The sequence below is a fragment of the Garra rufa genome, chromosome 15 (assembly GCF_049309525.1).
Source record: "Garra rufa chromosome 15, GarRuf1.0, whole genome shotgun sequence".
NCBI classification, from domain to species: Eukaryota; Metazoa; Chordata; class Actinopteri; order Cypriniformes; family Cyprinidae; genus Garra; species Garra rufa.
In genome coordinates, this window is record NC_133375.1 from 22,328,696 (window position 1) to 22,355,700 (window position 27,005).

The following is a 27,005-nucleotide window of genomic DNA, read 5'->3' on the forward strand; positions in this document are numbered from 1 at the left end:
ATTATTAGCTGTTAGCTCGCTAGCAGTAATAAAGTAAATAAAAATGACCAGAAAGACTAGTGAAACTGTTTAGAGATGCATTACTGTAACCTAAAGTTAACAATCAGTGGCGAAATGTAGCTAACTTACTGAAATCACCATCTACCATTGCTTAAGGTTTAAATTTTTGGCGGTATTATTTACAATTAAAAGAGGGTTCCACACCTATTGTAACTAACATTACAGTTTGTTTGGTCGCACTACTGATTAACACATTTATATATATAAAACGGCTAATGTTAAATGAGACATTTCATTTATACCGTGCCACACGGACCATTTGTCTTGTTGGTCCAGTGTGTAACGTTAACATTAACTCAGGCAACTCAGAGAGATGTGCTCAAATTCTCGAAACTGTCGCGTCTATCCAAAAAGAATTCTCCCATAAGAAGGATGTGATGGCGGGAGAAACGAAGCTTTTAAAAAGATTTGAATCAATTAAACGAATCATTTCGCAAATTGATTCACTGCTTCCAAACGTTCGTGACACAACAGTGACGCCTGTTGGTCAAAACAGGGCCAGCGTCAATGTTTGGAAAGGGACCAGCACCAACTGTAATAACATTACAACTTTTTTTATGATTTATTCATATTGAATATTATTGTGCATATTTCAGAACAGCCTTTAATTACAGCAGTTTCTCTTATAAAGCTATAACAGATTTGCACGTTTTTTGTTTTTTTTAAATGTTGTACTAAATGTGTTTATTCTTATGTTTAGACATTGGATTCTTCAGAGAAGGAAAAACTACAACAGTGGAATCGATGCCAATTAACGGAACCATTTCAATGCAAGTAAACTATTTAACTTAACGTTCCATATACACTACCAGTCAAAAGTTTTTGGACAGTAAGATTTTTAATGTTTTATGTAGAATTATTTTCTGCTCACTAAGCCTGAAATTATTTGATCCAAAATACAGCAAAAGCAGTAACATTGTGAAATATTTTTACTATTTAAAATAACTGCTTTCTATTTGAATACAATTTAAAATGCAATTTTCCTGTAAAATGTTTAATCTTCTGCTTCTTCTTATCACAGAGGAAGGAGTGAATGAAGGAAGTACACTACTGGATGACACCAGCGTTGCTGCACTAATTCCAAGAACTCCTTACAAGTTTGTAGCATTTTCAGCGGGGAACAGAAGACATGACTACAAGCAGTGGACCTGTGTTTCAAACATTTCTACATGTATGACATCAACTACCCGAAGATATCTGCACCCATTAGAACACAGTCTTTCGACACAGTTTTAAAACCTCTTCATTAAAAATGTTGTATTTAGTGGTCAGTAAAAACGTTTTAGTCCAGCAGCCAGCAGATTTAAGCATTTTTAGTATTATTTTATTATTACTTGTATTTATGATATTTTGTTTTTGTTTTATTGATAAAGGTCTATGTTTGTCTTATTTGTGTACTGTATGTCCACATTTGTGTATGTTTTGATATAAATGAATATGAATTGATACACATCGTAAGTAGCATGGCAAAAATACATTGTATGGGTCAAAATAATCGATTTTTATTCAGAGTCAAATTGTATTATGTAGTGTCACATTTGTTGGTTTTGAATTCAGTGTACAAATTGAAAATGTCAGTTGTATGTGCACATTTGTGTGTTTTGAATATTATATTTTTACACATTCTTGTACACTTATTTTATGAATTTGCTGTACTTATTAAAACATTTACATTTCAAAACGTATTTCTTAAAAATGTATTGTTTTGCATATTTAAATAAACAAAATGTGTATCTGAAAACAAAGAAGTGTTATAGTGTAGTTTTATTAAGTAATTTTATAAGAAAATACTGATGTAAATGAATATAAATAATTAACCCAACTGTTGGGTCACTTTTAACCCAAATGGATTTTAACCCAATTCATTGGGTTAAAATAACCCACAGATGGGAAGGTGCTATACCAACCCATAGTTGGGTTACTCGTTGGGTTATTTTTAACCCAACATTTTTTAGTGTGTGCACTATAAAATGCTGGTTACTACTACTACTCAGCACCTGGGTATAAAAATATACAAAAAAATAACCCAATAAAATGAACCAACAAGCTGAACCCAGCATTTGGGTTTAAAAAAAAAATAACCCAGCATTTTTTAGAGCGCATAAAAACTACCCAGCACCTGGGTAAAACTATTAAAAACAACCAGATAAAATGACCCAACAGACTGAAACCAGCATTTGGGTTTAAAAAAAATAACCCAGCATTTCTTAGAGTGCATAAAAACTACCCAGCACCTGGGTAAAACTATTAAAAACAACCAGAAAAAAATGACCTAACATACTGAACCCAGCATTTCTTAGAGTGCAGAAAAACTACCCAGCACCTGCGTAAAAATGATTAAAAATAGCCCATTAAGATGACCCAACAGGCTGAACCCAGAAGTTGGGTTAAAAAAATAACCCAGCATTAAAGTGCAGAAAAACTACCCAGCACCTGGGTAAAAAAATATTAAAAATAGCCCAATAAAATGACCCAACAAACTGAACCCAGCATTTGGGTTAAACATTTTCATAGAGTGCAAAAAAACTTCCCAGCAGCTGGGTAAAAATGTTAAAAATAACCAAATAAAATAACCCAACAGGCTAAACCCAGCATTAAGTGCAGAAAAACTACAAAGCACCTGGGTAAAAAGGTTAAAAATAACCCAATAAAATGACCCAACAAGCTGAACCCAGCATTTTAAGAGTGCAGAAAAACTACCCAGCACCTGGGTAAAAAATATTAAAAATAGACCAATAAAATGACCCAACAAACTGAACCCAACAGGCTGAATCCAGAATTTGGGTTAAAAATAGCCCAGCATTTGTTAAAGTGCAGAAAAATTACCCAGCACTTGGGTAAAAAAATATTACAAATAGCTCAATAAAATGACCCAACAAACTGAACCCAGCATTTGGGTTAAAAAATAACCCAGCATTTCTTATAGTGCAGAAAAACTTCCCAGCAGCTGGGTAAAAGTGTTAAAAATAACCAAATAAAATGACCCAACAGGCTAAACCTAGCATTTCGGTAAAAATAGCCCAGCATTTGTATAAGTGCAGAAAAACTACCAAGTACCTGGGTAAAAAGGTTGAAAATAACCCAATAAAATGATCCAACAAGCTGAACCTAGCATTTTAAGAGTGCAGAAAAACTACCCAGCACCTGGAAAAAATTATGAAAAATAATCCAGCATTTGGGTTTAAAAAATAACCCAGCATTTTTTAGAGTGCAGAAAAACTACCAAGCACCTGGGTAAAAATGTTAAAAACATACAAATAAATAAATAATGACGCCACTGGTTCCTCTAACAGAAAAAAAACAAAAACAAGAAATAATGGAAAATATGTAGAAAAAATAAGTAAACAATTCATATAACAAACCAAATAACAGTATCTAGTTAAATTGCTTTTAAATTGCTTTCAGAACAAAAATTTACAGATAATGTACTCACCCCCTTGTCACCCAAGATGTTCATGTCTTTCTTTCTTCAGTCGTAAGGAAATTATATTTTTTGAGTAAAACCTTTTTGAGGATTTCTCTCCATATAATGGGCTTCTATGATGCCCCCGAGTTTGAACTTACAAAATGCAGCTTCAAAGGGCTCTAAACGATCACAGCCGAGGAAAGAAGGGTCTTATCTAGCAAAACAATGGGTTATTTTCTAAAAAATCTTTTTACAATTTATATACTTTTTAACCTCAAATGCTCATCTTGTCTAGCGCGGCAAGACAAGCGTTTGAGATTAAAAAGTATATAAGTTGTAAATGTCTTTAGAAAATAACCGATTGTTTCACTAGATAAGACCCTTCTTCCTTGGCTGAGATCATTTAGAGCCCTTTGAAGCTGCATTTAAACTGCATTTTGTAAGTTCAAACTCGGGGGCACCACAGAAAGTACATTATATGGAGAAATCCTGAAATGATTTCCTCAAAAAACACCATTTCTTTACGACTCAAAAAAGAAAGACATGAACATCTTGGATGACAAGGGAGTGGGTACATTATCTGTTAATTTTTGTTCTGAAAGTGAACTACTCCTTTAAGTGCATCAAACAAAACTCTGATCTTTTAAAAACTTTATGTCACCCTCTTCACAAACTTTTGCAAATGGAGTAATTTTTGCTTGTAACCTGAAAAAATATTGCTGTGGGCATTCATGCATTTATAATTATCCTTCTGCTGTCATTTAATAGCAATTAATTTGTGCTTTTGGACCAAAGTCTTAACCAGTCCTGCAAATTAATGAGCAAACACAAAGTCATATGCACTGCAGTTCTCCAGGCCCGAAATCAGGCCACTGCAATTTCATTTCTGTTCTCTTCATATTGTGTTTGTGTGAATTATTTATATCCCTCTTTTTTTATTTTTTCCTGTAACGTCCTTCAAACGTGGCTCGGTGGATGAATCCTCAGCAGTTATCGGCTTTGGAAATCCTTGATGGATTTAGTGTGCTGGCGTGCTTTGTGATGGAAACGTGTTGTTGAGTGTGAAGCGGGTTCTGATATGTGTAACCACAGATTCGCTGCTTCAGTAAGCAATATAAAGCCTAATTAACTCTGCTGGGACTCTCAGCTCTCAAAGTGGGCCTGAAGGTTCTGAAGAATACCAATAAACTCAGATCAGTGGCGACAGTGTAAAAACGCAACCTAACTGCATACTTTTTCAGTTGAGTGAACAGTGGTGCTTTTTCTAAAAGCACTTACTTACCTTTAACATTGGCGAAGAAATACTGCTCAACTCTACAAAATTCTTTTGTAATACAGTTCTTCGTTCCTGAAGTAATTATAAAGCTTGTAGTCGAGTGTAACTTCTTTCAGACAGACACAAGAAGGCACTATCAGAGTCAGGAAAGAGTTTGCCTGAAGGGCTCTCTAAAATATCCTGTCAAAGAGAATAGACTGATCAATAGCATTCAACACTGTGCTTAAATTTACAATCACAGGCACGGAAACACGTCCACTGTCTGCGGTTAGAAGGAAACCATTAATCAATTTAACTGCAGCCTTTTCAGTGATCTGATGGAGAGCAAAACCAGACTGTAGTAATTCACATAATTACAGGCTGTGTAAATGACCGCAGTAATATAATTTAACGTTTTAATGTAAATAGTAAATGTAAGGTTAGGTGATGGTTGCTGCTTGGTTGGGTGTGATGGATGTTTTAGCTTCCTCTGAAGATGTATGCTCAGGCTCTTTCTGAGAGTCCAGTCTCCAGCAGGAGGTTTTAAGAAAGTAAGGTGAGCAAATGCAGTTCAGTTGTCTCCTCTAACTTCGCTGTGAACACACCAGGGGCCTGTCATAGACAGATCGGTCACTTTTAGTGCTCTGCTGAGAGTGACAGATCAGAGCAATGGAGTGCAGTTCAGTTGTGATTCATGCTGATGTTCATTTAGCTCTGAGTCACAAATTCATAAATTCTGATTTTTACATCACAGTGGCCAAAGTGAGACACAAATAGTACCCTCAAAAGTGTAGTGAAAAACTGCTTATAAATTAGTGCACTAGTGCATGTGTGTGGGGCAAGTTTTTTATGTTGCTGGGAACAAATGTCTAAAGGCTAGTAAAATTTGAAATCCTCTGCAATGTCACCAGCCAAACAGTTAAGCCAAAAATTGTAATAAAATGTTTATATACTGTATGAAAGCCTAAATTAGTTTTGTAAATTACATCAAATAAAACAATGCTGTCTCTTCACAGGACTTTGATTAAAGCACTCAAATCATACGGATTCATTTTATGATGCCTTTTCAGATATTTTTTAAGTTTTGGTTATCTGGACTTTCAACGGACGGTCAGAAATCTTTCGAGTTTCATTAAAAATATCTTTATTTGTGTTTCAAAGTGATATGAGGGTGAGTAAATGATGAGTTTTCATTTTAACTACATTATCTAGTACCTTTATTAAAGGGATAGTTCATGCAGAAATGAAAATTCTGTCATTAATTACTCATCCTCATGTTATTCCAAACCCATAAGATCTTCATTCATCTTCAGAACACAAATGAAGATATTTTAGATGAAATCCGAGAGCTTTCTAACCCTATGAAGACAGCAACGCAACTGACACATTCAAGGCCCAGAAAGGTAGGAAGGACATAGTCCACGTTAAAATAGTCCACGTGACATCAGTGTCACGTTGCAAGGTTGAGAGATGAGGTCTGGGTCCAAATGCAGGGAAGGTAGTTTTAATATAAATAAACAAACTAAACACAAACAAAAGGCCAACACGGCACAACACGACTAGAATACAAGATCAAATAAACAAAACAGGAAACACGGTCTAGGAGCCAGGATCAGGAACACAGAGAAACACACAAAGACAATGCAGCCAGAATGAATAGTGGGCAATGAGAGTTCTTATAGTCCATATGATTGTGAACAGGTGTGAGCTTGATGAGTGCTAATGACAACAAGACAGGTGTGAACAATCAGGGAAGTGCAGTGCAAGGGAAAGGGAAACAGCGACCTCAGGTGGCTGAGGGAAAACCCACAGCCCAGATCATGACAATCAGTGGTTCAACCTTAATTTTATGAAGCTACAAGAATACCTTTTGTGCACAAAGAAAACAAAAATAATGACTTTATTCAACTTTATTCTTCTGTTCTTTATCGGTCTTCTGATGTAGAACCTGGATGTGCTATGCCAGAGGAATATGGACACATCGTGGTACTGTCATGAATGTGCATTGAAGACTGACACGGAAGAGAAGAAATTGTTGAATATAGTCATTATTTTTGTTTTCTCATGGCTTCATGAAATTACGGTTGAACCACTGATGTCACATAGACTATTTTAATGATGTCCTTTCTACCTTTCTGGGCCTTGAACATGTCAGTTGCAATGCTTTCTATACAGAGCCAGAAAGCTCTTGGATTTCATTAAAAATATCTTAATTTGTGTTCCGAAGATGAACGAAGTTGGAACGACATGAGGGTGAGTAATTAAAGATAGAATTTTTATTTTTGGGTGAGCTATCCATTTTTAATAAATGTATTGTTTTAATTAAAATGTAAAAATAGGTTTCAGGGTAGAGTTAAAGAATTTAAAACATCATTAGCTCAGTATAAAAAAACAGTCAAAGTCAATTGAAAGTCTCCTCTATGGTAGAAAACCATGTGTGTGTGTTCTTAAAGCGAGCAGATAGAGTGGAGCAGATATCAATCAAAATGGCAAAATCTGCTTTAAAATGCCATGCCTTTTACAGTATATGCCAACTTTCAAGCACTATAGCCTAAAATTTTATTTGGAAATTTCCATAAAGGTTATTTAGTTCAGGTGAATAAAAATATTTCAGCATGATAACTTACTTCCCTCTCATCGATCTGCATTATGGTGAGCTTTTTTGTCTTATGTACCCCCATAGCCCCATCTGTAAATCTCAATTAGACCATCATCGACAGAAAACCAGAAATATGCTCCTTTTAACTGATATCATACTGGATATCTTTTAGGATCATCATTAATATCATTAAAATGGGCAATATCTCAGTGATTCACTAAAACGAGTCAATACTGTGGGTGAAAAACAGGCTCACCAAGTATCTTCCTTTCTGTTTAATGAGGCACCTGTGCTTGTTTGCCAAAGTTTTGACTGTTCTAGCATAGAAAAACTATCAAAACTTTTTAATTCAATTACATCAAAAACAATCAAGTTTTAATTCCTTATACAGGCTTAAAGGGATAGTTCATTTAAAAATAAACATTCTGTCATTAATTACTCACTCTCATGTCGTTGCAAACCTGTAAGACCTTTGCTCACCTTCAAAACACAAATTAATATATTTTTGATAAAATCAAAAGCTGTCTGACCCTGCACAGACAGCAATGCAACTAGGTAGTAAGGACATTGTTTTTTTTTTTTTTTTTTTTTTGCACACAAAAAGTTTTCTCACAGCTTCATAAAATTAAGGTTGAACCACCGAGGTCACATGAGCTATCTGATCAATATCCATACTACCTTTCTAGACATTGAACATGCCAGTTGTGTTGCTGTCTATGAAGGGTCAGAAAGCTGGTCAGTAAGATTTTTTTTTTATGTTTGTGAAAAAGGCTATTATGCTGCAGTACCAAATTTGATAACCAGCATTGGGGGTAAAGCTTTACAAGTAATACAAGTTACATAATAATATTACTTTTTCCAAGTAAATAGTAAAGTAACACATTACTTTTTAATTGACAAGAAAATATCAGTTACTTTTTCAAAAAAGTAACGGTAGTTCCCCTTCAGTCGAATCACTTCGACGTTACATTGGGATCTCGCTTGAGAGACCGATCATCTCTGAGCCTTATTAAAAAGGCCAATTGAAAATTGGCGAGTGGACGTGCGCGCCACTCAGTCAGACTTTTTTGCTTCAGAGCCGATGGATCGAGCCTCGGTCCTCTTGACTGCTACTACCAAGAAGAAGAGTTCTTCAGAGTTCATGCTCCCTCCTGCTGGTGCACTGCCAAAACTAAAAGAGGCCCAGGGGGGACATTCAAATTATGGTAGAGAACGTTCCACCGTCTCAAAAAGCCCAGCGGACTTCTCTATCTCAGCGTGGTCCCGTTGAGTTTCCGCAGCAGTACACTTCCCCGCCTGGCGGGCCGAGCGTCTCCTTCGGTGCTCTTGCAGAGGATGAGATGTCTGTCACAGCATCAGAGGGAGAGTCAGACGGTGACACATCTCTTCCCGCGGCGCAGCGCCCACCCGTGGTCGCTGCCCCTCCGGAGGTTGGATGTCGAACTGTCGGCTATGCTTCTCCGGGCAGCCGGGGGGATCGGTCTGGAGGTTCCCCAAGAGCCTCCGGCCGATCCTTCCAGGTTGGACGATTGGTTCCTGGGGAGGGCACCGGCGGCAGCGCCGCGCTCTCCCCCGGTCCCGTTCTTCCCGGAGGTGCACGAGGAGCTGACAAAATCGTGGTGCGCTCCTTATTCATTTGGAGCGCGCTCCAGCTCCTCTCCCCTCGCCACTCTCGATGGCAGGGCAGCCAAGGGGCACGTGGCGGTCCCCCAGGTCGAGCGCGCCGTCGCGGTGCACCTTTGCCCGCGGGGGGCGGCCACCTGGCGGGGCCCTCTACGTCTCCCTTCCGGGGCGTGTGGATTTTCTTCCGCCCCCCCGGGCCGGGCTTTCCGCGCCGCTGGACACGCTGCCACCGCCTTGCATGCCATGGCAACACTACAAGTGTACCAGGCGCAGGCACTTAAAGACCTGCACGAGAGTGGTCCTGACCAGGGGGTATTTGAAGAACTCCGCGCTGCCACTGACTTCGCCCTCCGGGCCACCAAGTTCGCGGCGCGTTCCCTTGGTCAGGTGATGTCCACCTGTGTGGTCCAGGAACGCCACCTATGGCTGACTCTGGCCCAGATGGCGGAGGCCAACAAAGTTCGCTTTCTCGACTCTCCTATCTCCCAGAGCGGCCTATTCGGCGACACCGTGGAGGATTTTGCTCAGCAGTTCTCCACGGTTCAGAGGCAGACGGAGGCCATTCAACACATTCTGCCCCACCGTGAAGCTACCATTCCGCCGCCTTGGCCCCCGCCTCCACCTGCTCGTCGCCGAGGGCTCCGAAACCAGCTCCGTCCCCTGCTGAGCCGTACGATCCAGGCCTCGCAGCCCGACGTCGAGCTGCCCGTGGGAGAGGGACGCCGCTCGCCTCTCAGGGTCCTGCGAGGGAAGACTCTCGCAGGCGAGCTTCGAAGCGTCCCTGATGCGAGCACCCCGGAGGTGGAGAAAGCTGCTCTGTTGGCACTCCCGCTGGAGGGCCAGGAGTTAGCCGTTCATTTGAAATCACAGAAAGAGCTGACTTTCTCACCTCCGGGGCCCCGGCCCCGAGTTTCCTTCCTGAGCAGCACTTCCACTCCTCGGAACCAGATTCGGGACCGAATGTCGCCAGCGCGGGAACCAGGGAAGAAGGTAAGCGCTGCTTCACGCAGCCTGACTTTTCTCCAGGACGTTCATTCTTCTGGGATCAGTCCCCTTCCCCTTCCCCCCCCAGGCTGCCCCACCGCGGTCACGTCGGTCAACGTTCCCTTGATACCGCTAGCGAGCCAGCTGGAGGCTTGGCTTCAGCTTCCCAGCCCCTCGCGGTGGTTGATACGGACGGTACGTCTCGGCTATGCGATTCAAGTCGCCAGGCGTCCGCTCAGGTACAGAGGCGTCCTTTCCACTTCTGTCCATTCGGACACGCATGCCGCTGTCCTGCGTGCGGAGGTTGCAGTCCTACTGGCGAAGGACGTGATCCAGCCTGTCCCTCCAGCCGGGATGAGGTCAGGGTCTTACAGTCCCTACTTCACGTGCCCAGATAGAGTGGTGGGTTAACACCCATCCTGGATGGAGCTCTGTCCCGGTCCCTTCTCAGGCTGTCAGCACAGATGCTCACGACGAAGCACATACAGCTATGTTTCCGTCTCCAGGGCTGGGTTGCAGCCATCTGCCTGAAGGGCACCCGCTGCCACGTCTCGATCTTTCCCCGGTGCACACCCCTTCTGCGGTCTGTTCCGGGGATCGAGCGCTTCAGTGCGAGGTGCTTCCATTTGGCCAGTCCCCTCCTCCCTGCCTTCTTTAGGCCACGGGAGCTCCCCTGTCCCCTCTTCGGCGGACAGGAATTTGTGTCTCCAACCGTCTCTTCGACTGGTGCTTTCCAGCCCACGCGTGAGTTTCGTTGTGCGAATACAGGGGCCTGGTGCTTCGGCACCCCTGCCATCTGGTCCTTCAGGCCAACCGAGGGAAGATCCCCTTCCTCGGTCGGGAGCCCGACTCGGTCCACAAAACGGCCCGCCTTACTTCCAAGAGCGCGCAGTCAGTGCTGTAGTCCCTGAGTTAATCAGGCACAATACAGCGGTCCCTCTCAAAACACAGAGGCTCCTGGGGCACATGACAGCTCTAGCCGCTTTGCCGCTAAGCTTGTTCCATGTGAGACCGCTTCAGCACGATCGAGGCCCATGATGGGCATGGCACCTCGGCTCACTCCGGACTGGCGTTTTCCCGCAGTATTGCCGACAAGTCAGCCCGTGGCCTACCACGGGTTGGGATGCCATGTACGACAGATGCTTACAGCTCGTCCACCATCTGCTCCCACGGAGTCTAACGTGGCAGATTTTGCTGCTTGCCATTCACTTGAAGCCAGGGAAACTCAACCGTGCAGCCTAACGGCTCCCACGCTGCAGAATGGCGACTCCACCCCGTGACGCAGCTAGTTTGGAGCTATATCGGCAAGGCCCAGCTACACCTGCTCGCCCTTCCCGATTCCTCCCATTGCCAGCTGCCTCTTTTCAGAGTAACACTGGCACACAGCTGACCTCCGGGGCCCAAGTACGCCGTTTCCCCAGCGAGCCTCCTTGCACGGACACTGTGCAAGTCCAGGGAGGACGAGGAGTAAGTCTTGTTGGTTGCACTACGAGAGTGGCCCACCCGGACTTAGGTCTTAGTAACCGTTCCCTCGCGGCAGTCCCTCCCTGCAAGGGCATGGATTGGCACCGTAGACCTCTCCGGCCTTCCACAGGCCGTGATAGAAACTATCACTCAGTCCCGAGCTCCCTCTACCAGGCAGGCTTACGCACTGAGATGGGGTCTATTTGCTGACTGGTGCTCCTCTCGCTGAGAGGATCCACAGAGATGCACGATTGCAGTAGTGCTTTCCTTCCTGCAAGAGAAGTTGGAGTGCAGGCTGTCCCTTCGACTCTCAAAGTATACGTTGCCGCTATCGCAGCGTACCACGATGCAGTGGATGGAACATCCCTGGGTAAGCACCAACTCATCGTGAGGTTCCTGCAGGGCGCCAGGAGGATCAACCCTCCCAGACCCTCTTGGGACCTCTCCGTCGCCCTCCGCGGCCTACAGGAGGCCCCCTTTGAGCCACTTGCGTCAGTCGAGCTGAAATTCCTGTCCCTTAAGACAGAGCTCCTGACTGCCCTGGCCTCCATCAAGAGGGTAGGGGACCTACAAGCCTTCTCTGTCAGCGAAACGTGCCTTGAGTTCGGGCCCGGAGATTCTCACGTCATCCTGAGACCCCGGCCCGGTTACGTGCCCAAGGTTCCCACCACGCCCTTCCGCGATCAGGTGGTGAACCTGCAAGCTCTGCCCCCGGAGGAGGCAGACCCGGCTTCTGCGCTGTTGTGCCCTGTTTGCGCCCTATGCTTATATGTAGACCGTACTCGCCACTTCAGATGCACCGAGCAGCTCTTTGTCTGCTTCGGAGGTCAGCAGAAAGGGAATGCTGTCTCCAAACAGAGGTTGGCCCATTGGGTGGTTGATGCCATCTCCCTGTCTTATCTGTATCAGGGAGAGCCATGCCCCTTAGGTGTTCATGCCCACTCCACTAGGAGTGTTGCTTCATCCTATGCGTTGGCTCATGGCGCCTCACTAGCAGACATCTGCAGAGCTGCGGGCTGGGCGACACCGAATACCTTCGCTAGGTTCTACAACCTTCGCGTAGAGGCCGTTTCCTCCCGCGTCTTAACGTAAGACCTCAGGCGAGCGGGAGAACGGCTAGTGTCGGCTTGCTGCGCCATTCCCACGTGGATCTGTGCGCCATTTCCAAGTATGTTCCCTCCGGCGAACCCTGGGTCCTCCATGCCCCGCAGTCAGGCCTAGGTGCGGAGTAGTTCCTGACTGTGATCCTTCCTGGGTCTCCTTCGCCCCGCAGGTTGTGGCTATACTTTTCAATATTCCAGCGGAGGAGACCGCTGTTTCCCTCGTGTATCCCTAACAAGCTTATGGATATATTGGATTATTTTCATTCCACATGTAAGAATTCCATGTGCTCCGCCCCCCCAACCCATGCTTCAGTACTACTGGCATCCCTGTAGACCCCCCTTATTGGGCCTCAGGGCGTTGGGAAGGTTACGTTACAATGATCGTCTGCGGACACGTCTGGGAAGACCTGCCGGCACGTGGCGTTGTGCGTAACGCGGCGTCAGGGTCGTGGCCTTTTCCATGGGTCTAAGTTCCCAATGTAACGTCGAAGTGATTCGACTGAAGGGGAACGTCTAGGTTACGAAGGTAACCCTCGTTCCCTGAAGGAGGGAACGGAGACGTTACATTCCCCTGCCACGCCCCTGGCGTCGTGCTGACGCTGGGCTCTCCCGGCTCTTCAGCAAAAGCCTGACTGAGTGGTGCACGTCCACTCGCCAATTTTCAATTGGCCTTTTTAATAAGGCTCAGAGATGATCGGTCTCTCAAGCGAGATCCCAATGTAACGTCTCCGTTCCCTCCTTCAGGGAACGAGGGTTACCTTCGTAACCTAGACATTACTTTTCCCTCCCATTTATTGATTAAAAGCTCTCCTGTCCCCATGTTGAGAGAAATTGTGACTAAGATGTTACTTTAGTTCTGAATAGCCGTGTTTCCACTGTCGGGCCAAAAGCGGGCGTGCTAGTGCGTGCCACGGCCAGTCGCGTTTCCACTGTCACTTCCGGGGCCTGATCGTGCCTCGTCGGTGCTTCTTCAGGGCCAATGGCCCGGGTTTTTCGGCCCGACGAAAACCTTGGGCCAAAGCAGGCCAGCTGGGGCTTGAGGCGTGGTCAAAGTGAAAGGCGGATTTTATGCAAAGTTTCGATAAGCGTGCAGTCAGGTAAAAGTGCGGTAAGATGCGCATTTCGCTGTATTACGTCGTGCAAAGAACTTAAAAACTTAAAATGGAGAATCATCAGTACTGGTCTGTGGAAGATACCAGGGCTCTTCTGAGTATTTGGGCCGAGGACAATGTACAATGCCAGTTTGACGGCGTCTGCAGAAACGAAGACGTGATAAAATACATCGTTGCTGAACTCGCAAAGCTAAATATCTAGTTAAGTTCGAGACAAGTTGAAGAAATTGCGGGCGCAGTACAAAGCCATAAAACACACAATGGACAAAGCGGTGCCCATGCAGAAAAGACACTAACATTAGGCAGATATTGATATGGAAATCTATGCCGTTTTGATGGGCACATTACTTAAATGGTTATCTGATGGAGCACCCTTTGTGTCCTGTGTAAATCAGGTCCTATATTAATAGTTGCACCATTAACTGTTCTTACAGACAACTATGTAATGAGATCATTATTTAAACGCATGTCTGATGAGTATGCTCTTATTTAAATTTGGACAAATGCAAGATCCTATAAAAATGAGACCTGATGTATAAGTTGATTTACATCGACCAAAAAACCCCCCCAAAAACTCACCAACACACCTTGATAACATGTTAACATACACTGTACCTGTATCAGTACCTAAATAAAGGCATAAAAGATTATACTAGAAGTACAACTGTGTCGTTATTTTTGGCATTAGTGTGTAGATAGTATGCAACATTTTGTTTCATATGATACAAATTTAGACGAAAGATTTGTGTGTAGGTCATAAAAACAAAGCTTCTTTTCACGTGATTTATTAATGTAATATATTACAAATATTGCTTCTGCATTAACAACTGTTGCAGAGCATTTCTTGCATCAGAACAGACATCGCGAACATTACAAGGCGTTTCTGCATTCACTGTATCCGGCTTCCACGTCGCTGTATTGTTCTTTTTTTTGCCTTGCAGCAGCTAACATAAGCTTCCATCTTCGCATCTGGGTTTCGCTGCCTCATCTTCCACCAAGAAAACACCGAAAAGAGCAAACAAATAGCCGCTTCGGCTCTCTCCATTTTGTTCGTTCGATAATCACACTATGGTGGCCTACCTGACTTACTTTCAATCTCCCTGCTGAAAGGGGAGTGGTTTCGTGACGTTTGATCCAATGAGGTGTGTAAAGGGCGGGCTTTAGGTTTGCACAGCGAGGCTACTGGCTCGATAGTGGAAACGCAACTTACTTTTGGCCTTAGTGCTTGCGACTCGAGGCCATTGGCCCCGCCCGGCACGCTCTTAGCACTGGCTCGCACTGGCCCGACAGTGGAAAAGCGGCTAATGTGAACATGCATTAATTAATCTCACTCGCTAAAAAAAGATACAGTATTCCTCAAAATGAATAAAAAATGAACCTGCAATAATTAAATATATTAAATAATACAAATATCCTTTATGTATTTAATCCCATTTTATTAACTGATGTCTTTGCTGCCGACCTTCGATGATCCAATTCATCCATACTAATAAGCAAATTTACTTAAGATACAGCAATCTAACATTTGTTTTCCTTTTTTTTTTTTGAAGAGTTAACATTTTTTCTTCTGCGGTCTACTGTACAGACGTGAATTTACTTTTCTCTAAGCCTGAGGCTTTTGGTGTAAAAAGACTTTTACATTGGCCAAAAATAGAACTTTTAATATTAAAAACAAACAAGCAAGCCCTGCCCAGATTTAAAAAGCAACGTAACGCATTACTTTCCATAAAAAGTAACTAAGTAATGCAATTAGTTACTTTTTTAAGGAGTAACTCAATATTGTAATGCATTACTTTTAAAAGTAACTTTCCCCAACACTGCTGATAACACAACACAACACAATAAAAACAGTAATATTGTGTAATATCATTACAATTTTGTTTTCCATTTGAATATGTTTTAAAAGTATTTTATTCCTAAGATGTCAATGCTGAATTTTCAGCAGCCATTACTCCAGTCTTCAATGTCACATGATCCTTTAGAAATAATTAAAATATGTTGAAAAGGTGCTTAAAGAGATACTTTGCTCAAAAATGTAAATTCTGTCATTATTTACTCACTCTCATCTCATGTCATTACAAACCTGTAAGACCTTTTAATTAACTTAAGATATTTTTGATATTTACATTGCTATCTATGCAGGAAATAGAAAGCTCTCGGATTTCATCAAGAATATCTTAATTTGTGCTCTGATGATGGGTTTGTTACAACATGAGGGTGAGTAATTAATGACAGAATTTTCATTTTTGAGTGAACAATCCATTTAAGAAATATTCTTATCAGTTTTGCTGCTTGATAGTTTTGTGGAACAGGCTTTTTCAATGAGTGATTAATTTATTAAATATGCATTAAAAATTCACATATTTGTACAGTATAGTGTAAGTGACATCTTGAACGGACACCTTTTGTGCTGATAAACGATTTCATATATTCATATAAATGGTCATGTTAGCCATGACATTGTTGTATCTAGGGCTGCAACTAACGATTATTTTAATAATCGATTAATCTGTCGATTATTTTTTCGATTAATCGATGAATCGGATAAATAAAAAAAACAAGGGATTTACAACCCTTTATTCAAAAACAGAACTAAAATCTTTAGAAAGTGCACGAACATGTTGCTCCTTGAACTGTTATAATAATAATAATAAAATAAAAATGGACTAACACAAAAAACATACACATGTATGCTTTACATCTGCCAAATATATAGACTAAATAAACTAAAATTACTATCCGTCAAGACAGCGGCTTGCTGTGGTGTACATGCTGCATTTCCCATCAAGAAGCCTCTCAAATTAAATTCCTCAGTGCGCATTAAAAAAGTCATGTGACTTTGCACGCTGGAACGGGATAACTTGACTAACTTTCTGCTACATTCATTCTGCCATGGCGGTGTTTAGTGTCCTGCCATCAGCAGCGACCAGCTGGAAGAGTTCCGCATTCAAATGCACGCAAAACTGGCCTCAAAGCCCCAGCAAAAGTAATTACCATGAATGTGTCAAGGCAAAAATTAAGAAAATATTCGAATTACTTATTAATAAACTAGTATTTTCTGATTCAGTGTTGCAAAGATGAAATTGACGATCCTGCCATCTGCTCATTAATGCCTAATGCATCTTTATGGATTAGCTAATGAAAGAGTTTTGTTTTCGATTTTAATTATTTCGTTTTATAGTAAAATAATAATTTAAAGCTTTCTATAGATATTGTGTTTGTGAGGCAATTGCCTGGGTTTCGGTTAATTATTGTGAAGCGCTCCTGTTTAAACCAAAGATATCAAGCATATTCTGTTTGTTTTCTTTAAGAGCACATTTTGTTGATACTGTTAGTACACACAAACTAAGGTAGACCCTTTACAGTTCCGGCCCGGGTGGTAAATTACTCTTACGGTGTGTTCACACGGGGCGCAAGCGTCAACGCTTCCCATTGACTTTGAATGGGTGACGTCAAGCTTTGCCGAAAGGAATTGTGGATCCGTCGGCGGCGCTTCACTCGCGTTGCTCGCGGCAGAAGTTGAGAAAATAGGTGCGTTCGAGATGCACTACACTAGCCTGCCACCGGCTGGCGAGAGCAGCCCCTTGCAGTCGGGGGAGGAGTAAAGAGACGGCCGTCAGGTCGGACACTTATAGGTTTCCGTAGTGTGCTGAAACATTTTTCTTAGCAGTATACTTTAATTTTAACTCTTAAACAATAAGAATATATGTTTACCATATCGCCTAATCTTCATTTTCATCATTAATGTTTTGTTTGAATATCAGATATTCGATATAAAGATTGATTACATACAGGAACTTTTTTAAGAAAAGCACGCAGCACACGTCCTGCTTGTCATCACATAATCTGACCAATGAGAATAAAGTGTGTCGTCATCAAGGCTTTCGCAGCCGGTTTTAAGCAGCTGCAGCGCCTGACCTCTGCGGCTGCTCTCGTTTTGCTCTCACGGTACTTTGATGGAACACGTGATCGAAAGGCGGCTGCAGCGCCGATCAAAGTCGGACAAATGATCTTACCAGAATGCATTGTTTTGTAAGGCGGCAGCCGATTTCTGGCGGCGCCGCATGAAGTCGAACGCACCTATTTTCAACTTCTGCCGCGAGCAACGCCAGTGAAGCGCCGCGTCAGCCAATCAGATCGCTCTATGCAAATACAGTGGCCAGGCGGCAGCCAATCACGTTCATCCTGTTCAAGAGCAGCATTTCATTGGCTGACGCTGCTATGACCATAAACGTCAGCCACGCCTTCCGTTAAGCGTTGACGCTTGCGCCCCGTGTGAACACACCGTTACCTTTATGAGCAAAAAAGAAATTCCACATTGCACTGGCGTCTCCATGCGCTGCAAAGCGCGCTTCTCTCCGCACAAACTTTGGATTTATATTGATTGAATGATTAAACTAATATTGTGATATGTTTTAAGTTTTTTATATCAATGGATTTTAATTTAAATCGCGATGAATTAAGCAGGCTTTTGATCTGTCTGCCGCTGTTTGCTAGGTATAACTTTAAAAAACAAAAACTTGAATTTAACAAACAAAAAGTGTTCCAAATATATCTCTAAATTAACTTTATAAACTAAAGGAACGAAAATAAATGTAATCACTTTGCTATTAAAATCTAGCCTGGCGAGCCAGACTTACATCAAGATGTTTAGTCTGGAAACTCTCCATAGACGCGGCTTACTCCGAGGGGCGGGATAAACGGTTGTCTCTCAAAATCCCTATGCACGCAATAGGATAGCGCTTCAACCAATCAGAGCAACGAAGAAGGTGACGTAGTAATTGGTATATTAAGCTTTTTCCGTATCCAGTCGGCAAAACTCCAAACACATCTTCCTTTTTTAAAAATGACTTAAGTGCCGTTCTTTGCTCGTTTCTTAAAGAAAAACTTAACTCCAAGTCCTCCAGAGTCGCGGCCAAAGCCGATTCGAAAGACCGCTGTTCGACAGCTGCAGCCGCCATTCTTTGTTTTTCAAGTGGCAGCCGTCGCAACTCTGTCGTCATATGTTAAGCCCGCCCCGCCTACTCTATACGCGTTGTGATTGGCCTGACCCAATTTGGGTTTTTGCAGCTAGAAGGTCTATTGAGAGTGTCTAGACCCACCTGGCTGCAAAATAATTTTTGCTGCCGCTAGGGTGCGTCTAGATTTCTAGGCTAATTAAAATCAGCAGCTGTGTAATGAGGAAGAGAAAGAGAAAAAAAGACAGTCGGACTGGAAATTCAGTCGGCCAAAAATTGATGAGCTGTCGGACATTTTTACAAGGAATGTTTGTTTAATAACCTATATAATATTCTTAGGCTACTTTCTTAATTAAATATATTATTTCTTTGATTTATTTTAGCGTTTTTAGGCTGCTTGTTAGCTGACTGAAGTGTAGGCTATATATAAAAAAAACAACGTGCCACCGTCACAGCCCTATTCAAAACTGAGACGATTTCACCTCAGCAGAGCTCCTCTTTCTCCTTACGGTTGTGGTATGTTTTCGACACATTATACAGACAGACAGTGTTACAAAAACTTTAGAAGTAGTTTTCTCCATCTCCACTATCCAACGACCCGTACAGCAGCTGTTTTGCGATCGAGCATTGGCTGCTGTGAAAGTACGCTAGCCAAAGTAGGCTTAAATATCAAACATGTTTGATATAAATCGGGGCAGCATATATATATAATGTAGAAACGATGCTTTATGCTCAAATGTTCCAGTTTTGCGCATAAGTTAAATTCGCATTTTTGGATGGAAACACAGCTTATGAGGTGCCGAACTCTGCTGGCATCAGTGCGGGAGAGAGACCGAATGTGTCCACTCCGCTCTGCGCTCAATTTTTTTTAAATATATATAATAACAACCAAATGTCTCTGCGTCGCGCGACACAACGAATCGATTATGAAATTCGTTGCCAACGCTTTTAGTAATCGATTTTTATCGATTTTATCGATTCGTTGTTGCAGCCCTAGTTGTATCACATTGTATCTTTTTTTTAAACACGACGTGTTTCCACATTGCAGTGTCAGAATAGTCAAAATAACCTCTGTGTGACCTCCAGGCTGTAATCCGTGTTTCTCAGCGGAGATCTGGGGACATAAACCTTTGATCATATGCAGCTATATTAATAGGTGCGTATGCGCTGTGCTTCTCTCTGATGACCGAAGTACAGTGATGTTCCCCGCCGTGAGGCTGAATAAATAAGCTGCAGGGAGACTATAGAGGCCGCAGCTGTGGCGAGTCTGTTAAAGGTTACTGTATTCAAGGCCTAAAGGCACTGCATAACCGTGTATATTAGTGTGCAATCAAGGGTGTGTGTTTCTCTGCGTACACGTGTTGATGTACGTCAGCACAAAAAAGCTGTTATGGCACCCAGGTGCACGTCGTACGTGACGCCCCCTCCTTTTTAGACCACACACGCGCATGTATACACATATACGGTGCGTTAACCTCTTGAACAGCATAACAGTATGCTGGGAACCCTTTGCTGGCTGTCTTACTCTATAAGGGGAGAGAGCAGAGGCAGAGCTGGCCCTCTGTAAACACACATATCACTCTTGTCATACGAAATGGAAAATTTTGTCCTGTCACACTGGCAATAAGCTGACCCGACATTACCTCGACTTCATAGGCTTCAAAGCTCCATAAACAGCACTGCACTGCCAGCACCACACAAACTTCCTCCCCTAAAACATCAGATATGTAAACTACTTAGAACTGCTGATGACCAACGTTAGATGAATTCAGCACAGGTCCAAAGAAGAAACTCGAGTGCAGTTCAGTCAAACCCTGCACGACATAAGTCACAAGCTTATGTTGTATCCATGACAATAAACCAGACACTAGAGGGGTGGGGGAAATTCGCTAATGTTTATTTGCTCACACTGTCTGTGTTGTTTTAGCACTCAAGGAATTATGCAAATGAGGTCATGGCACAAGCAGACCGAGAATATCAGTAATGAATGCAATTTAGACACTGCAATTCTTAAATAAAATAAACAGGAATAAATTACATTTTAAAATGTATTAAAACTGTTATTTTAAATTGTAACAGTATTTCACATTACTGGTTTGTTTAAATATTAAGCTACAGCTATATATATCATTTCCCTCCTATTTTCTTCCTGTTTCCACTCACTGTCTAAAAATGCACATGTACATTTAAGACATTAACTAGGCGCTCATCCAAAGCAACTTCAAAGTGTTTCAACTTCAATGGTGTATAAATGTCAAGCATGCAATTCAAAGAGACGCTGGAAAAAAAAAAAATTACTACCTAATATAAAGCACAAGAATTCTGTCGTGATTAATTTTACATCATGAAAAGATCAGTATTGTCAGTACGTCAGAAAATTGGTATTATTTTCTTGTTTTCCAGCAGAAATATCTAAACAACCTTAAAACTTAAAGAAGTACTTTATCCAAAAATGAAAATTTGCTGAAAATGCCTTTATCCTCATGCCATCTAAAATATGGATGATTTTGTTTCTTCATCAGAACAGGTTTGGATAAATTTAGCAAAATATCACACTGAGGTCACACAGAATCCAAAAGAGAAGGAATTAGGCTGATAGTCTAAAAAGCTGATAAAAGCAACACAATAATCCACATGTTAAGCCACACAACTCTAGTCCATCAGTTAATGGTCTGTAAAATAAAAAGCTGGACATTTGTATGTAGTCTTAAAGGATAACTATTGCCAAAATGCAACCTGGGCTGTTTTTTTTTTTTTTACTGTAACGACACCTCTTGACTGGCAAGACGGCCGCGAGCGGAAACTCAAACAGTGAAAGTGAGTTGTTCAAAACCTTTATTTTTAGTAAACTCTGTGTACACAAACAATTTTCTCAATGCTGGAGTTCATGTGTAGAGACCCAGGCGATACTTCGAGAAAAGTTTCATGCTGTGTCGAACCTTCTTAGTGGTATAAAAATATCGATTTTGATGCGCTCAAATTTATGCCCCTAGTATTCCCATTCACCGGCCATTGAAAACAAAACGAAATCACGGTCAATCTCAAAAACGCTTGTTTGTCGTAATTATGCTTTTAGATATATGTTTGTCTCGTTTACAGTAAAAAAAAAAAAAACAAACAGCCCAGGTTGCATTTTGGCAATAGTTATCCTTTAAACCATTGCTTCTGGCCAAAATATATGTTAATAAACCATTATAATTCTTCCTACAGTGAAAAGGTCCATCCCCTGATATCCTCATATCAAAATCCACCAACATAGTTGTTTAAAACTTTTTTGGACTGTTTTCATTTATAAACAGTTCTTGATCTTTGAAATATCTCCCCTGTTTCAGACAAAACAGCTTTGGAGAAAGCAATATTATGGTAAGAAGACTCATATTTTATCCAGATACAATGTTTTGAAGATAAAAATAAACAATATTATCGATAATGAATTTGATTATTACAAACATGCATTTTTTTTTCACTGTAAAAGATGTTAAAAGGATAGTTCGCACAAAAATGAAAATTCTGGCAGTAGTTACTCATGTTGTTCCAAACCTCTTAGACCTTTTATTCATCTTCAGTACACAAATTAAGATATTTTTGATGAAATCTGAGAGCTTTTTGAATTCAACAGAAATACCATGTTCAAGGCTGACACTAAAGAGAAGAAATAGAGGTGGAAAGTAACGAATTACATTTACTCGCATTACTGTAATTGAGTAGGTTTTTTGTGTACTTCTACTTTTTAAAGTAACTTTTAAATTTTGTAATTTTACTTTTACTTAAGTACGTTTTGATTTAAGTATTGTTCTTAACTACATTTTAAATATTATCCGTTACTGAGTAAAAAAAAAAAAAAAAAAAAAAATTGATTAAAAACCGGAAACTACTGATGATGAGCAGCAGAACAAACGCAGCGTGCTAACTCAAGAAAGATGGAGACGGACAAGGCACAGTTCCCTTCCGGGAACTCGAGCCGCGTCAGGAACGCTATGGGGAACGCCATTGGCGGGCCGCACTCTGAATCATGTCTACAACCAATGAACGACGGGGGTGACGTCACAGGCGCGGTGACGTCACCGACCAGGAAGTATAAAGCACGTGCGTTTGAAGCCGGCGGCAGCTTTTGTCATTCAGCGAGAGCGCTCTGTGTCTGTCTATGCCATTTTGCTGTTTTTTCGTGCCCAGTTTGGTACACTTTATTTTGAGCAAATGGCATCTAAACAACCCTTTAGAAAAGAGAGTTTGGTGGTGAAGCGCCCACATAAGCAGTGTGTTCCTCCTTGCCAACGCTTCATTGTTGGTGGGGATACACACAGCTTATGTGTGGTCTGCTTGGGAGCGGAGCACGCTCAGTCAGCCCTCGAAAAGGCTGGCTGTGAGCACTGTGACCGTCTGCCGGTGCGCGTGCTTCGCTCCCGGAGAGCCCTCTTCGAGGAGGGGGCTTTCACCAGCGTGCCCCGTGGGTCTGGCCCCGCTTCCGTCGAGGCGGAGCGGCGGCTGCACTCGTGGGGCTCGCAGCTCGATCTGCTGGAGGGTATGGAGACGGGTGACCCCCTATCTCCGCCCTCACTCAGCGGATCGAGCGACCTCCTCCTGGATGCGGAAGCCCGCGCTGCGGTTTCTTCCCCCCAGGAGGAGGTCCCTGAGTTCCTCTTGTCTTCCTCCGAGGAGGTTGACATCGAAAGTATTCATGAGGAATCTCAACCACCACCACGCTCGCCTCACTACGAGGAGCTCGTAGAGGTGCTGACTCATGCGGTTGCCAAGCTCAACATCTCTTGGCCCGCAGAACAAAGTAAAACCCATGAGCCGCAGCGAAGCCGATTAGATGATCGCTTCCTGCGGACAAAGTCAGCACCTCCAAAACGGAGCCTTCCCTTCTTCCCCGATCTCCACCAAGAACTTTCGAGATCGTGGGAGAAGCCATACTCCTCCCGTCTTTTCTCCCCCGCTGAAAACTATGGAAACGTGGGGGGGGCGGAGGAGAGTGGCTATAGGGCGATGCCACGGGTCGAACAGACGCTTGCGGGCTATCTGTCCCCCGGTTCGGCATCGTCCTTGAAGGCTCCGTCCTTGCCCACCAGGCCCCTCAAACTCACATCTGGCCTGATGGGCAAGGCATACACGGCAGCAGGTCAAGCAGGGGCGTGCCTTCACACCATGGGCATCCTGCAAGCCTACCAGGCTGACCTGCTGAAGGAGTTCAGCAGCGGCGAGGAAGTTAGCGTTACAGAGATGCAAAAGACTGCAGATCTCGCTCTCCGCGCCACCAAGGAGGCCGCCCGTGCTGTAGGGCGGTCTATGGCAGCCCTGGTGGCCGCGGAGAGGCATCTCTGGCTGACCCTGTCCGACGTTAAAGAGAAGGACAGGGTCACGCTTCTGGACGCCCCCCTGCAACCCTCTGGCCTCTTTGGTGCCTCGGTTGATACCGTGGTAGCCAGGCACCAGGAGGCCCGTAAGCAGGCGGCGGCGTTCAGAACTTTTCTTCCTCGCCGCGTGTTCTCCTCTGAGGCTGCTGCATCATCCAAGAAGCAGCCTCAGCCGTGTACGAGCTCCTACCGTGAGGCACAAAAGCAGAGCGTTGCCGCCCGTGCTCCCCCGGCCCAGCCTAGGGGACCCGGAAAGCAACGCTCTAAGTCGGGGGCCTCTAAGAAGAAGAGGCCCGACCTGAGGGTCGTCCTCCAATCGAAGAGGTCCTCGGCTAAACGGCCCTGACGGTTGTGGCTCAGGGTCGTTGAGGGCAGCCCCTCTCGAGGGGGTTTGCACCGTACCTTCAGGTGCGGGTTTCAAACCCCCTCGGGGCCCTCAGGAGATTTGTCAGCTAACCCTGCCAGTGTTACAGGGCGCGGCGATCTCCCGCGAACATCCTCTAGCTGTTCCGCCCGGAAACGTAGCGGCCCTGGAGAGTTCGCAGCCCCCACGGGGGTCTTTCGAGGAGCTAGTTCAGGAACTTCCTGCCAGTTCGCTGTTACAGGTCTCCGAATTAGTTCCTCGAATAAATCCAGACACCAGTCTCGAGAGGCTGGTACCCTTAGTAAATTTTCTGGCAGCGTGGAAACTACTGCCAAAAGTTTCAGATTGGGTCCTGCGTACTGTAGAGAAAGGTTATGCTATTCAGTTCGGCGCCACGCCGCCACCTTTCACCGGGGTATTTCCAACTCTAGTAAGCCCCGAGCAGGGTCTGGTAATGGAACAGGAAGTAGAAACTCTTCTGAGGAAGGAGGCCATCGAGGTGGTCCCTCCTCAGGACAGGGAATCCGGGTTCTACAGCCGGTACTTCATTGTTCCGAAGAAGGATGGGGGGCTTCGGCCCATTTTAGATCTCAGGCTTCTAAATCGCTCTGTCAAGAAACTGAAATTCAAAATGCTTACAGTCAGACAGGTCGTGTCACAAATCAGGTCCGAGGACTGGTTTGTCACGATAGATCTAAAAGACGCTTACTTTCACGTCTCCATCCTTCTTCAGCACAGGAAGTATCTCAGGTTCGCTTTCAGGGGCAAAGCTTACCAGTACAGAGTGCTTCCTTTCGGCCTAGCTCTCTCACCCCGAACTTTCACGAAGTGTGTGGATGCTGCGCTGGCTCCACTGCGACTCCAGGGCATCCGCATACTCAACTACATAGACGACTGGCTCATCCTAGCCAGTTCAGAGCAGTTAGCGGTTCAGCATCGAGGTGCTGTTCTCGCCCACATGAAAGAGTTGGGGTTGAGACTCAACGCCAAGAAGAGTGTGCTTTCTCCACTACAGAGGACCACTTACTTAGGCGTAGTGTGGGATTCGATCTCCATGCAGGCACGTATGTCCCCTGCCCGGATCGATTCCATACTGACTGCGGTAAACGCAGTAAAGCTAGGCCAGTCACTCACTGTCAAACAGTTCCAAGTACTGTTAGGTCTTATGGCGGCCGCTTCCAACGTGATACCTTTTGGACTGCTGCACATGAGACCACTTCAGTGGTGGCTCAGAACCAGGGGGTTCTCCCCGAGGGGAAACCCGCTCCGCAAGATCAAGGTCACGCGGCGCTGCCTACGTGCCTTGGCCATGTGGAGGAAACCCTGGTTCCTCTCTCAGGGACCGGTTCTGGGAGCTCCTGGTCGCCGCATCACGCTAGCGACAGATGCTTCCCTTACCGGTTGGGGGGCGGTCATGAGTGGCCGCTCAGCCCAAGGCCTTTGGAGCTTTCACCATCTCTCGTGGCACATAAACCGCTTAGAGATGCTGGCTGTATTCCTGGCTCTAAAGAGATTTCTCCCAGACCTAAGAAACCGTCATGTGCTGGTCCGCACAGACAGTACTGCGGTGGTTTACTATATAAACCACCAGGGAGGACTCCGCTCACGCCCCTTGTACAAGCTGGCGTACCGGATACTCCTTTGGTCGCAAGAGAAATTTCTCTCCCTGAGAGCAGTCCATATTCCTGGACATCTGAATGTGGGGGCAGACGTCCTGTCGAGGCAGGGGCCGAGGCCCGGGGAATGGATGCTTCACCCAGATGTGGTGAAGCAGATCTGGAGAGTGTTTGGCCAGGCACAGGTGGACCTTTTCGCGACTCGAGAGACATCGCAATGTCCCCTCTGGTACTCTCTAGTTCCTCCAGCTCCACTGGGGCTGGATGCCATGGCACAGACGTGGCCGAGGCTGCGTCTGTACGCCTTTCCCCCGATCGCTCTGCTCCCGGGAGTTCTGGCACGGGTCCGTCGGTTTCAAGTACGGCTGCTACTTGTAGCCCCGTACTGGCCGTCCCGAGTATGGTTCTCGGACCTGGTATCTCTCCTAGACGGCTCTCCATGGGAGATTCCCGTCAGGAGGGACCTTCTGTCTCAGGCTGGGGGCGCGATATGCCACCCCCACCCAGAGAGTTGGAAGTTATGGGTGTGGCCCCTGAGGGGGCGCAACTCATAGGAACGGGTCTCTCAACCGAGGTTGTGGAGACCCTTCTCCAATCCAGAGCTCCCTCTACGAGGAAATTGTATGGCCTTAAGTGGAACTTATTCACGAGATGGTGCCGCGAGCGCCACCTGGACCCAGTTAACTGCCCGGTCGGTACAGTTCTGGAGTTCCTACAGTCTCGCCTATCCGCAGGGCTAGCTCACTCCACTCTAAAGGTGTACGTGGCGGCCATAAGTGCCTACCACGCCCCTTTAGGTGGCCTCTCAGTAGGTAGAGAGCCCTTGGTCATACGGTTCCTCCGCGGTGCACTCAGGTTGAGGCCTCGAGTGACACCAAGGGTCCCCACGTGGGACCTGGCTGTGGTACTAGAAGCTCTATGCAAGCCTCCATTCGAGCCCATAGAAGAGTCTACGGATCGCGTTCTCACAATTAAGACAGCGCTCCTATTAGCACTCACCTCTCTCAAGAGAGTTGGGGACCTGCAGGCCCTCTCAGTGGCCCCATCTCACTTAGAGTTTGCCCCAGGGATGGCCAAGGCCTTTCTTTATCCCAGGGTCGGGTA